The following is a 13,008-nucleotide window of genomic DNA, read 5'->3' on the forward strand; positions in this document are numbered from 1 at the left end:
TCAACAAGCACTTGCAGGTGAATTAAACAAGGAATGATGGCATGTGGTCTAAAAACCCAGCAGCATAATCCAGCAATCCAGTACGGTTCTCTGGTCTTCAGGCAGGATCATTCCTGTTGCACCTTACTGCAATTTACATGAGTTTTAGTGACTCCAACAACCTTTTCAGAGAAGAGAGGCTGGAGCTTAAGAACACCAAGAAGTTTAAGTGCTCTGATCTAGTGCTTACGACTATTCTTAAGCAAGTAAGTTCAAATTCTCTTGCCCTGAGAATACTGCAGAAATAGAATTCCACTTAATGATATTCAATATACCGACAGTTCTCATGTGTTTCAATGTTACAGAACTTGGCTGAGTTCCACAGAGAGAGCCATGATGGTATCATGGAAAGTGGACTGGACACCGTGTGAGGAGACATGGGTTCAAATCTCAGTCCCTATGAACCCTTAGCCCCTGTGTCTCTGTTTCTTCTTGTACAAAATGGAAAAGTAATACTTGCCCCATCCATTGTAATTAAGTGGGATCACAGATATTATAGTGTCTGTTTTGATGCATCACGCATAGAAAGTGCTTAATAAATATTCATCCATTTGATGGAATGCACATGTGGCATCTAGCATGATACACACACTTAATAAGATGTTATCCATTCTGTTCAATCCTAACATTATATCTGAGTCCCTAGGAGGAATGTCATAAATGTTTATTCTCTCAATGGAATATTTAACCAATGACTGGCATAGTAGTTGCTTAATGAATGTTCATTCATTCAGTGGATTCCTAAGCATAGTGCATAGCACTTGGTCGACACTCAATAAATGCTGGTTGAATTCAAGGAAGGAAAATGGAACGTTATTCATTTAATGAGATTTTGCAATCCCATAAATATTGTATGCTGTTGCCAGTGCTTTACAAAGTGAATCAACCATTGCTGAAATGTTCTCAGCTTGTGCTGGTTAACAGACCCTTGTAAACTATTTTCCAAACATCCAGCATTCCATCAGTGTGCCATAATAACACTAGTAATGCTGAACACCCCCTGGACCCTAAACGAGGGGCAGGATAGTGCAGCACATAAATTAATTTAGAAGTCAATAAAAGATCCATTTCCACAGAGACCAATGCAACTGCACAATCCTTTCTCTGCTTGCCTGGAGTTCTGCTTGACAGTTGTTCTGGGAGATCAGAGACACACTGGATCCTGAGGAAAAATTCCCAAGCATATGCAGCAACTGTCAGGAATCGGAAATGCATTTATGCAAATGTGGCTATGCATGACACGTGTGCCTTAAATCGTTTAAAGGATTAGTCCTCAAAAGTTTTGCTTTATTTAAGTTCTTTCCAACAATAAAGCAATTCCCTTAGGGAAAAGGGAAATGGCTTTTTTTTTTTTTTTAAGAATATTCTTTTTTTTTTTTAAGATTTTATTTATTTGTTTGAGAGAGAGCATGAGAGGGGTCAGAAGGAGAAGGTCAAAGGGAGAAGCAGACCCCCCCCACCAAGGAGGGAGCACAATACTGGACTCGATCCTGGGACTCCAGGATCATGACCCAAACGGAAGGTAGTCGCTCAACCAACTGAGCCACTCAGGCACCCCGGGAAATGGCTTTTAATTGTGCAGTTTCCCCTTTTAGAGACCACATTCCCTAGAATGAACAGCAAGCAAAAAAACAAAACAAAACAAAACTTAAGGGAAGGAGAGATGCTTTCAACAGACATTTGTTTCTCCAGTTAATCAGAGGTCCAGGAGGACTCTACAGGATTCCTTTGCAGAGAAGGTAAGTGATACTGGAGTTCAGCTCTGAAGAATGTGCATGAGTTCCACAGGCAGAAAAGGTGGGAAAGAGCTTTCCAGGTCTCAAAGGGAAAGTGGCATTTAAGGTACTGCAAGGAGTCCTGTACGGCTGGGGATCTAGTGTGTAGGGCCAAGAGGTTAGTAGCATGAAGGGACACTAAAGAGGTGGGCCAGGCTGAGACTGGAGACTTTGAAGCCATGGCCCATGGTCAGTGAGGAATACTACGCTTGTTTCTCTTTCATAACACTTATCTCCACTGGTCTTATTTTAGACTTGGTTGTTTAATATGGGTTTTTTCCCACTTCCTTCTTCTAGTCTGTTATCCCTGAGACCAGGATGTGTGTGTGTATGTGTGTGTGTGTGTGTTACCTTTATTCATATCTGTAAGTCTAGCTTAGCATATTATCCATAATAAGCACAAAACAAGTTCCGGAGTAAATACGAAGCCAGGATACCCTCCCAGAAATTAATATCTGTTGCCTATCATCGCCCTTTATAGAGAGTCAGCGTGCCAGTCCAGAGTTAACACCAGAAAAAGTTTCTCTATGGAATTTTAAACCAAAGGGCATTTAATACAGGGAATGAAGGGCTTATATAATCCTTAGAGGCTAGAGGAGCCACTCTGGAGGACTGCTGGCTCGAGTGCACACCTCCAAAGCTGGGGTTCAGAAATCAGAGCAGTGTTGCTTTGGACTTAAACTTCTAACACCTTTCATTCTCAAAGAGCCAATGACCACATCACATGCCATAAATCGGAGTCAATTTGCAGAAACACGTGTGTCTATGACCCCACTCACTGGGAGCAATGACAACACGACTATGGATTCTAGCTCACCTCCAACTTGCAAGTCTACTTGCAATTTTATGTCATTCGTGGGACCTAATTTGCTTCCAGCACCCCTAACTGCAAGGGAGTCAGGGAAATAATAGTTTTTAGTCTTCCAGCCCCTGTGGTAAAGAAAGATCCCTAAGATGGCAGCTGGGTGGCTCAGTCGGTTAAGCATCTGCCTTCAGCTCAGGTCATGATCCCGGGGTCCTGGGATTGAGTCCCAGGATGGGCTCCCTGTTCAGCAGGAAATCTGTTTCTCCCTCTCCCTCTGCTGCTCCCCCTGTTTGTGCTCTCTCGATTTCTCTCTCTCTTTCTCTGTCAAATAAATAAATAAAATTATCTTGAAAAGAAAAGATCCTTTAAAAAGGGATGGGAATGGATGCCTGGTTCTGACTGAAGATACCCAGTACATTAAGGGATAATTTAAACTACTCCCTGCTTAACACATGAAGTATGTTCAAAACAAAACAAAACAAAAAAAACCAATGCATCCAAAAAGGAAACAAAAAGGAAACAAACAAACAAATCACGTCCTTCTAACCTGGGTGCAATTTTCTAAGAAATAAAAAGATTATTTTTAGTAGCCTTATTTTTTGACTAAAATGAGAAGTACTTGCTTTTTCCCCTTCTCCTTCCTCCTCCTCTTGCTTTCTCTTCCCTTTCCTTTCTGAATGAGTCAGTCTGAACCCACTAGTCGGGACAACGCAGGTCCAGCTGGGGTGAGAAAGCCATGGTGGTTAAGAGGAGAGTACCAGAGCCCAGCCTGCAGAGGGGCAGCCTGGCAAGAGGTGTCAGCTCCTGAGCAGGATCAGGAAAGCTCCCTAAGGGCACATAGACAGGGGTGGGGTGTCAGAGTCTTATGCAAGGAGAAAAGAGCATCCATATGGGGGACGGCCCAAAAGGCGGAGTTAATGCCCGAGAAAAGTGAAGAGAACATCCAGATTGGGGGATGTCGCAGTGCAGGGCATCAGCCTGAGCTGGGGTGAGAAGGCATCTACACAGGAGGAGGGGGAAGAGGCAGAAATGGAAGATAGGTCACACCCGGATCAATATATAAGTAAGTATGTTATAAATAAGGGAAGCCAGGCTTTTCACTATGGGAGAAGAGAGTCACAGTATAGAAGAGGAGAAAACTAAAACAAATATTATGATGTTAGTCTGTAATAGAACTATGAGTGTAAACTCATTATTTTCAATATATATGTAAATATAGAAAATGTACACGTAAATATGAATCTGCGCGTGCGTGTGTGTGTGTGTGTGTGTGTGTGTGTGTGTCTTGGCTCTGCGCACACAAAGGACCTGTGAACAGTGACACCTCAGTGAGCACAATTAGCTCTCAAATCTTGGCTTTCAAACAATGCTCTGTACTAATAGGAACCTGGGTTCCTTGGACAAATGGCTGATTCCAGGACCGGGAAAGGGAAAGTACAAGATGAGCCTGAAACATCTTGTTGTGCCAGAAAATAAGGAAAGGCTCAAAGGATGATGAGAATATGCTAAAAGGACACAGAAGCCAGAGTAAAAGGACTCCCGCTGGCCAAATCTGGGACACTTTGAACATCAAATAAATAATGAGAACAAAGGATGATGATTCCTTGAATAAACCAGAAAACAAGGCATCTGCCTTGGACGTCTGACCAAGAATAGGGTCTTTACATGGTTTCCAAGTAGCTCCCCACAAAATTACAGAGAGAAGAAAGAGGACAACTTGACGATAGAGAAGCCTGGCCAATCATGCTGCAGGAAGTCACCATAATGAACCCATGGGTGATGGGACAAACTGGGACTGTGCACCGCGTGATGAATGCAGTGAGTAAGGGTGATGTTGCTTCCAGAGATGCACAACGGGGATCACATCACAGAGGGACATTAGAGCGACTCAATCCAACGGAGAGACATTCTGTGAAAGAACTGTCCTGTAATCCTCACCAGTGTCAAGGTTATGAAAATAAGGAAAGTCTGGGAAACAGTTCCGTGCGAAAGGAGGATCAAGAGACATGACAACTAGGGACAGTGATTCTAAAGTGGAGTTTTTGAGAAGGACTCACAGGGCATGATTGGTACAGCTGGTGAACTTGGAGTGGAGTCTGAGGGCTTGCAGGAAACCCCGCTTAAGTGTTCTGGAGTCGTAGAACATCAGCTTGATAACCTATTTCTAAATAATCCAGATGGGGGAAAAAACGTTCTTTGTGTTGCACTTGCAACTCTTCTGTAAGTTTTTGGATATTTCAAGATAAAATTTATTTTTAAAAAATTGTAAGTATGCGGGCGCCTGGGTGGCTCAGTGGGTTAAGCCGCTGCCTTCGGCTCAGGTCATGATCTCAGGGTCCTGGGATCGAGTCCCGCATCGGGCTCTCTGCTCAGCAGGGAGCCTGCTTCCTCCTCTCTCTCTGCCTGCCTCTCTGCCTACTTGTGTTCTCTGTCAAATAAATAAATAAAATCTTTTTTAAAAAAAAATTGTAAGTATGCAAGCACCAGGGGAATCTAAGTTTATGAAATCAATAACCAAAATCCTGACCTGTCTTACAGCTTCAAAAGCACACTCCATTTAAACTCTCCAAACAGATGAGAGTTCTTTGTTTCTCCACACTGGATGTGAGTAATATAAAATGACCCTCTACTGCTGAGTCTTCTGGAAGAGGCAGTCCTCCTGGAGGCTGTGTTGGACATCTATACCCACCTGTAACCTTCCAGCATCCATCATAATGTGTGGAAAGAAAACTTGGTTAAGAGTAAGACAATCCAGAGTCTGAATGTCATTTTCGCTGCTTCCTAAATATATGCCACTTTTTGGTGACTGCCTGCCCTCCCTAAGCTTTCGTTTCCTTAAATATAAAATGGAGATCGTAATATTTACTTCACAGTATTGTTGGAAGAATTCAATACAATAATGGGCATGAACCTGCCTATAGAATGACTGGCATAGGAGCACAAGGGTTTTGTTCTGTTTTTAATTGCACAACAATTCAATCTTATATAACCCAACAAAGTTCCTTTGACCCTAACGTAACTTCTCCCACTTCAAACTGGACACATCTGCCATTCACTCACTCATTTTCACTCATTTCTGCACTTACTGTTTGACAATTACCTACTGGCAGCCTACTCTACCTAGCACTGTGTTCCCAGTTGGAAGAATAAACCCCAAGTTACCTTTTTTGTTTTCCTTACGGAGAGGAAGACGCAATGGGAAACAGTGCTTTACATACAGCTGTGGATTATGAATTTAAATCAGTTTAATAATCCAACCCAGGGTGTGTTTGCATTTCATTCCCCCTCTTTTATTGTAGCTATTAAACCCACCCACTTCTCCATCACATACATATTTATTTTCCAATGAGTTCTGAAAGACTTCCAAGGTAGAGCAAGAGACAGGGAATGCAGCTGACGTCTGCCTCCCCCTGGGAATTATGTCACTCCTTGACTTAATTCCTCCTGACATTTTCCCCATTGTACTTTCTGCTCTTCATCAAAATACATCCCTTTCAGAAAACAAATGTACTTATTGACTGCCCAGGACAATCCTGGAAACTGAAATGCTTGCAACTGGTCATGTGTAGGGTTAAAAACAAAAACAAAAAAAAAACAATCAGGCAACAAGATGTGGAGACACGTTCTGTAAGGTCTACAGAGCACAAAAGGGTCAATTCGGATATCCAGAGTCCTGGGGTTTCTCTGTAAACCCCACTTAGGCAAGATAGAGGGATTTATGTTTCATTTTTAAGCCACTGACAATTTTGTTTGCTTAAGCTTAATTGTTCCCGGATATTGAGAGAGTACAGAAGGTGACTGTATGTTTGATTTTAATGACTCTTTTTGGCCTTGATTTAACATCCTTGCTGAAAAAATCACCAACGTATGTGCAAACAGTACGTTTCTTGTTGTTTTTCGGTTTTCTTTTTCCAGAAGAAATTCTGACGGAGGTGAAATGCAGATAAAATCCAGCTGTGCAGTCCAAGCCCCCTCCTCTAGTGGACAGTTCTCCATCACTGAGCTGGACGTCACAAGCACAGAGGCTGGAGAGTGCTGATCTTTGCCAGAGGCGAGCTGACAGTGGCTGTGCCCTCGCAGCCAGCTAGCAGGGAGTCCACATGCCTCCCCTCTCTTGCCATCTACCACCAGCCCTTCTGCCCCCTGCAATCTGACTTCTACCTGCACCGTTTCTTCCAAACTGCCTTGGACCAGTGGCAATGTCTTGGGGTCACCCCCCTCTCTGACTGCCCAGGGATAGGACAACTTTAACTGCCAGACATGCGGCAGAACTTTCAGAAGAGCATGAAATCAGCTAGGTCAATTGTGAAATAACTGTTGTGTGACACCACCAAGTCATGCAGCCAAGGGCCCCTGGAGGTGGGGAGGTGACCTCCACCCTCCCACCCACCGGCATCTGGCTCCATCTAGGTACAGCATGGGCCCCCCACAGCCTTCCCTTCTGGTCTCACATCATCAGGCAGCACCAGACACAGTGGCCCACCCTTTGAAACCCTCTCCTTCCTGGGCTATTCCCCACTCCACTGCCCCTCCCCTTGTACCTCTCCAGCCCTGCCCATTCTGGGGGTTCTCATCAGGCTTCTCAGTCCTCCCTTTAAAAAGCTGGTGTGACCCAGGCCTCAGGGAAGAGAAGGGAGAACAAAATGCCAGCCATATCAGAAGCCCGGAGATAGGGTAAATAGATTTTGAAAAAGTATATTCAATAGTTTTGCTTAATATTTAATAAAGGAAATAGAGGTCTACTTTTTTTTTCCCCCCCCCCCCTACAATCCTTGAAGGTAAAGCTCAGAAAAATCTCCTTGGTTGTGAAGGCACAAGAATGAGGCAAGGATTCTCAGCTACACCTGTGATCCCCAGAATTCCATCAGTTTCTTTCTCTAGTTCTTTCTGTGCCGGGGGTGGGGAGGATGTTTACCAAAACAGTATGAGCGTTGCACTGAAGGTTGAGAAATGCTGTTCTCAATAACCTCATCTACTCCCACAGCTTCGATTATACCTAAAACAACAACTCCCAAAGCTCTATCTCCATCCCAGATCTCTCTATGGAACCTCTGATCCATGCATGGACTGCTAGCTAGATGTTTCCATTTGTGAGTCTCAAAGCCAGCAGGTCTGAAGGTGAGGTCACCATCTTCCCCACTCCCTGCTCCCCATCTCTGCAAGTGGCACCACATCTTCCCCATTACCTGGGCCAGAGACTGGGGATGCCCCCTTTGTCCTTGCTCTTCCCATGCAAGGGTCACCTCCAAAACATCTCATATACCCACCCTCTCCTCTCCTTCACTGCAGACACTGCCTCAGTTCTGGCCCTGCCTACAGGGTCTCTTAGGAGCATAAGAGCCTCCAAACTGGGTTCGTTGGCTTCAAATCCTTCCCCTTGCCTATCTTCCACACAGTTGGAAAATGGCCCATTTAAAATATAGGTCTAAGCAGTTCACTCATTCCCTTGCTAAACACAGCCCGGTGGCTCTTTGTTGCTTACAGAATAAACTTTAATATTCTCAGAACCACCACGGGCAGGCTCGTGGCAGTAGGACTCCATCCGACCTTCTCTGCTTCTTTTCCTGCCAGCCCTGCTTCAAATTCTACTTTCCAACTCCTTTATTTTCCCAGGCCCCCAGTCCTTCTCATCTACAGACTCCAATGCATACAGTTACCTCCACTTGGAATTCCTGCTCCCCACCTCGCTACTAGTGAACCCCCATACTTCCTGCAGAACCCGACAGGGTGTCGCCTTCTTACAGTGCCTTTTCAAAATCCTCCAGGTAAAAATAATTGTTCTCTCTGTTTTCCTGCTGTACTACCCCATGAACTTTTTTTTTTTAAAGATTTTATTTATTTATTTGACAGAGAGAGATCACAAGTAGGCAGAGAGGCAGGCAGAGAGAGAGAGGAGGAAGCAGGCTCCCTGCTGAGCAGAGAGCCTGATGCGGGACTCGATCCCAGGACCCTGAGATCATGACCTGAGCCGAAGGCAGCGGCTCAACCCACTGAGCCACCCAGGCGCCCCCCAATGGACTTCTTTAAGCCTTTGTCAAATTTGTAAATTTAATTATTTGGTTAGTGTCTGTCTTCCCCTAAAAATCATGTACTCTTTTAAGTATAGAAACTTAAGCAGCATGTACATCTATGTTTCCCCAGAATTTAGTAGACAGCCTGGTACAGAGCAGGGAATGAATGAATGAATGATGAACTGAGGGTGCCTACTACTTTTTCCCAGGATTACTGTCCTCTCAGATCCTCTGGGACATAATAGGCCCAGACAGGGTCATGAAGGATTACAGTATCTTTTCATCAGTTCTCTAGTGTGCCATACAAATTTCCTCAAATTTAGTGGATTAAAAATCAATCATCATTTATGATCTCCCTGTGGATAGGGAATTTGAAAAGGGCACTTATCCCTTCCTCATGATGTCTGAGGCCATTACTAGAAAACTCAAAGGCTGGGGGCTGGGATTTTCCGAAGGCTCATTTGCTTTCATGTTGACATTGATTGTCAGCTGGGGTTTAGCTAATGCCAGAACACTTCCATGTAGCTTCTCCGTATGGCTTGAGCTTCCTCACAACTGGGTGGGTGGATTTCAAGAACAAATGTCCTAAGAGTAAGGGGGAGGGGGGCTGGAGAAGAGGTGGAAACTATGTATTTTTATTACATAACTTTGGAACTCGTGCAGTATCACTTCTGCCACATTCTCTTGACTGAGGCCATTATAAAGGTCCATCCAGGTCCAAGAGAAGGGGACATGGAACCCACTACACTAACTGATAAAACTAATGCCACATTGTAACAGGAACATGTGGAATGACATATACATTGGTGTGGCCATATTTGGAAAATACCTGCCATGATTTTCTTCAAGGAAACCGCCCTCTGCTATTATGGGCTAGTGTGGGAACTATCTTAAGCTCATGAGGCACTGGCAGTGCATTAACATAGAATCCAAAAAGGCTACCCAACTTTGTGTTCTGCATCTCAGATGCAGAACTTTCCATTCAATTTCCATTCAATTAGCAAGAGTCCCATACTCCTCAGGGACATGTTATTGTTCTAGGAAGACTGCAGAGACTGATGTAGGATATCCATTTACTAAATTTACTCACAAAAGACCAGACCCCACAGATGAATCATACATCCCCTGCCTTCCAGAAAGAAATACACTCAAAACCACTTCTCCTTGCTACATTGCACCATCACACCTGAACTAAGTTAGCACACTTCCACTGTCTTTTCCCTCTGACACAGAACCTTGGTTCCAGACGTAAAATGGATTGCAGATATGGCAAGGTATGCCTGAGTTCAGGTACAAATACAATTTAGGCTTCCAAGCTGAGGCTTTCTATTGTGCAAGGAAGAATTTTAAAACCACCATAAAAATAAAAACAGTTAAAAAGATAAAACATTACCAGTGTTTGAAATGTGTAGATACTTTAGGACTCAGTTTCCTTGTCTGAAAAAAAACTACAACCCTGGTTGGGGGCCAGGGGCCAAACCTTGTGAGCAGCCTGTTTTTGTAAATAAAGTTTTATTGGAACACAGCCATGCCCAGTAATTTAAGACTGGTTTATGGTTACTTTTTTGTGGCAGAGTTGAATAGCTGCAACAGAGACTGTCTGAACCCACAAAACCGAAAATATTTACTATCTGGTCCTTTACAGAAAAGTGTGCTGACCTTGCTTGAGACTAGACTAAATCTGTTCACCAGCTGCCATTTCTCATGCATTACCTCCACGCTAGCCCCTACACTGGGAGTGAGCTGTGTGTGAGCTTCAAACTTTGCACAGAGCTACCAAGGAAATATTATCTTCATCTCGCAGATAGAGAAAACCAAGACTGGAGGTAACAATTTTGTAGAAAGCCAGTGGTGGAATTCAAACCCAGGTCAGTGTGATTCCAAAGGCCATCTTTTCTTTATACCTGTCAATAAAAGCACAAGAAATAGACCCTGCTGCTTCCTGGAAGGCTGTCTGGGTGAGAAACAACTGCCTTTCTTGCTGGAATCTAGAAACTGTTGTACACGATTATCAGTCTAAGGAATCTGCACTTGAGCAGAACCACTTTTCTCAGATGACTGCTTACAGTGGAGACGATTCATCATCCGGGGAGGCGGGGATCCCAGACAGTGTCCCTGGAAGCCCTTGGACAGAACAGAGAGAGATGGGCCACGAAGCCTACAGCACACCCTTCCCATGAGCTGAGACAGGGGATTGGAGCTATTGACTTGGACCTGCGGAGACCCCACAGCCTCCCTCAGAGCTCTTCAACTTGGAGGAGGTACACAGGGCCTGAGGAGCATCGGGCACAGCAGGTAGCTTTGTCTGGATTGTAGCCACTGCTGTGAGGACACTCCCACCAGCATTTGCCAAATTCCAGGCATCTCCGTTTCGCTAGGAGCTGTACCTCTGAGTGGAAGTCTGCATTCTCCAGCTCCAAAGGGTTAGCATCCCTACAAGGAGGGACAGAGAGGTGTGTGGGGGCACAGGGCACACAAGACATGGGCATCTGCCAGATGGTGCCTGAAAACTCCCCTATCACATCCTTATGGACACTGAGACCCAAGTCTTAGTTAGCTCTGCTAATGAAAAAGAGAGCTTTGCCTACAAGATACGGAGGTGGGTTTTCATTGTTGCCATTTTTTTAATTCTCTCTCATTCATTACACACATTTTTATTGAGAACCCATGGTGTGGCACGTCTAGGCATAAGCGATAAATAAACGAGACCGTATTCCCTGTCATCAGTAATAATTCTTGTGTGCTTATGACATGCCAGGGACTCTTCTAAAGTCTCTACAGGCAGTAACATATTTAAAACTCACAGCAACACTACAAAGTAGGTACTAGTATCGTCTCATTTCACGAAAGAAAAAACTGAGGCACAGGAATGTTCATTCATTCAGCAAATACATTACACATGCACACAGGCTCACAGCCCCATGAACATAATCCTATGCTAATATTCACAAAAATGGAATGTATACAGTTGAAGCCCCAGAGTTTAAAAAAAAAAAAATCCTTAAGCATACACATTTATACACATTTCTGTTCATTCTACAATCCCTGCTAAGAAAGCCGTTTTTGGATGGATGGTAAAGTCCCGAGTGGTTAAAGGCGCAGAAGATCACGCAGCCGTGTGGCACAGCTGTCGGGCCAATGCCGTTCCATGACAGACTGGATGAAGAGATGCGAGCGGCACTTCTCAGCTTTAGAACCTGAGGGATGATTCCCAAGTGCCGCCTTCTCCCGCCATGCCCCATGGACCCTCATTAGTCTTCCCAAGCCCAGGTACCTTCCAAAGAAATTAAATATCACTCAACAAGTGCAAGGTAAACTGAGAACCCACCCCCCGACCCTCACCACCAGCACCAGGAGGTGAAGAGGCTGGGAGCCAGCCGCCTGGCTTCAGAGTCCTACGGCTTTGCTCCAAGCATCAGGGCAGAACTTTTCCGCCCAAATCAACCCAGTGGGGCAGCCAAGTGCTCCCACAGGCGGCTCATGAAGCCACCTTTGTAGCATGTTTGCCTCTGCCCTGAAAAGCCATAGGGGAGTCTGACTGTCTGAGAGGCACGGTGGGAGCAAGCCATCACCCACAGGGCGGAAGGAGGATGGCCTCGGAGAGAGCTAAAAGCAACCTGGGCGTGAAGACAAGGTGCACGGCGGAGCTGGGATAGGATATTGTGCCCCCAATGGAAGGGAGCCTGAAAAGCAACAAGTCTGACTTCTCATGTGACTTGCAAATGCATTTGGGAAGCTTCTGTGAGGCTCTCAGAATCACTGATGTCAGGTCTGGTGGGGGGGGCGGGCAGCCAAGACGTGTCTCCCAGTACCAGCCCTTCCATGGGGTTTTACTGGCTTAGACAGTGGTAGTGCCTGTAATGCAAAACCAAACTTACTAATGCCAGGCATCCAGAGTTGACTGCAGTGCCCCAGTGTAGAATTCAATGGTACTCACCGTGCAGACAGGTTGTAAAGACAAAATGGAGTCAACTTAGGATCTCAATGTGGGTTTGCTCAATCACTGATTTATTCAGGAAATACTTCTGGAGTACAGAGTGTCAAGCATCATGACTTGTTGCTAGGGCTACAAAGGGGACTAAGGCAGTAAGGCATATCCCTGCTTGTTCTGTGGGCCAGACAAGCGAGTACACAGTGTACAGTGTGATGTGAGGAGGGCTGTGACTGAGGGATGGGCAGGAGAAAGAAGCACGAACTCTGATGGGACCAGGAATGGGGTGACAGGGCTAGCAACACTAGCTAACACTTGTTTGAGCTGTGAGCCCTTCGAGCAACTTAACTTCCTCAGGCCTAAGTTCCTTGTCTGTGAAATGGAAATAAACCAGATGTCTCCCTGGAAATGTGTTGTGAGAATTCAGTGTTAATACATACAAGGGCT

Source organism: Mustela erminea, chromosome 12 (genome assembly GCF_009829155.1).
Source record: "Mustela erminea isolate mMusErm1 chromosome 12, mMusErm1.Pri, whole genome shotgun sequence".
Classification (NCBI taxonomy): Eukaryota; Metazoa; Chordata; class Mammalia; order Carnivora; family Mustelidae; genus Mustela; species Mustela erminea.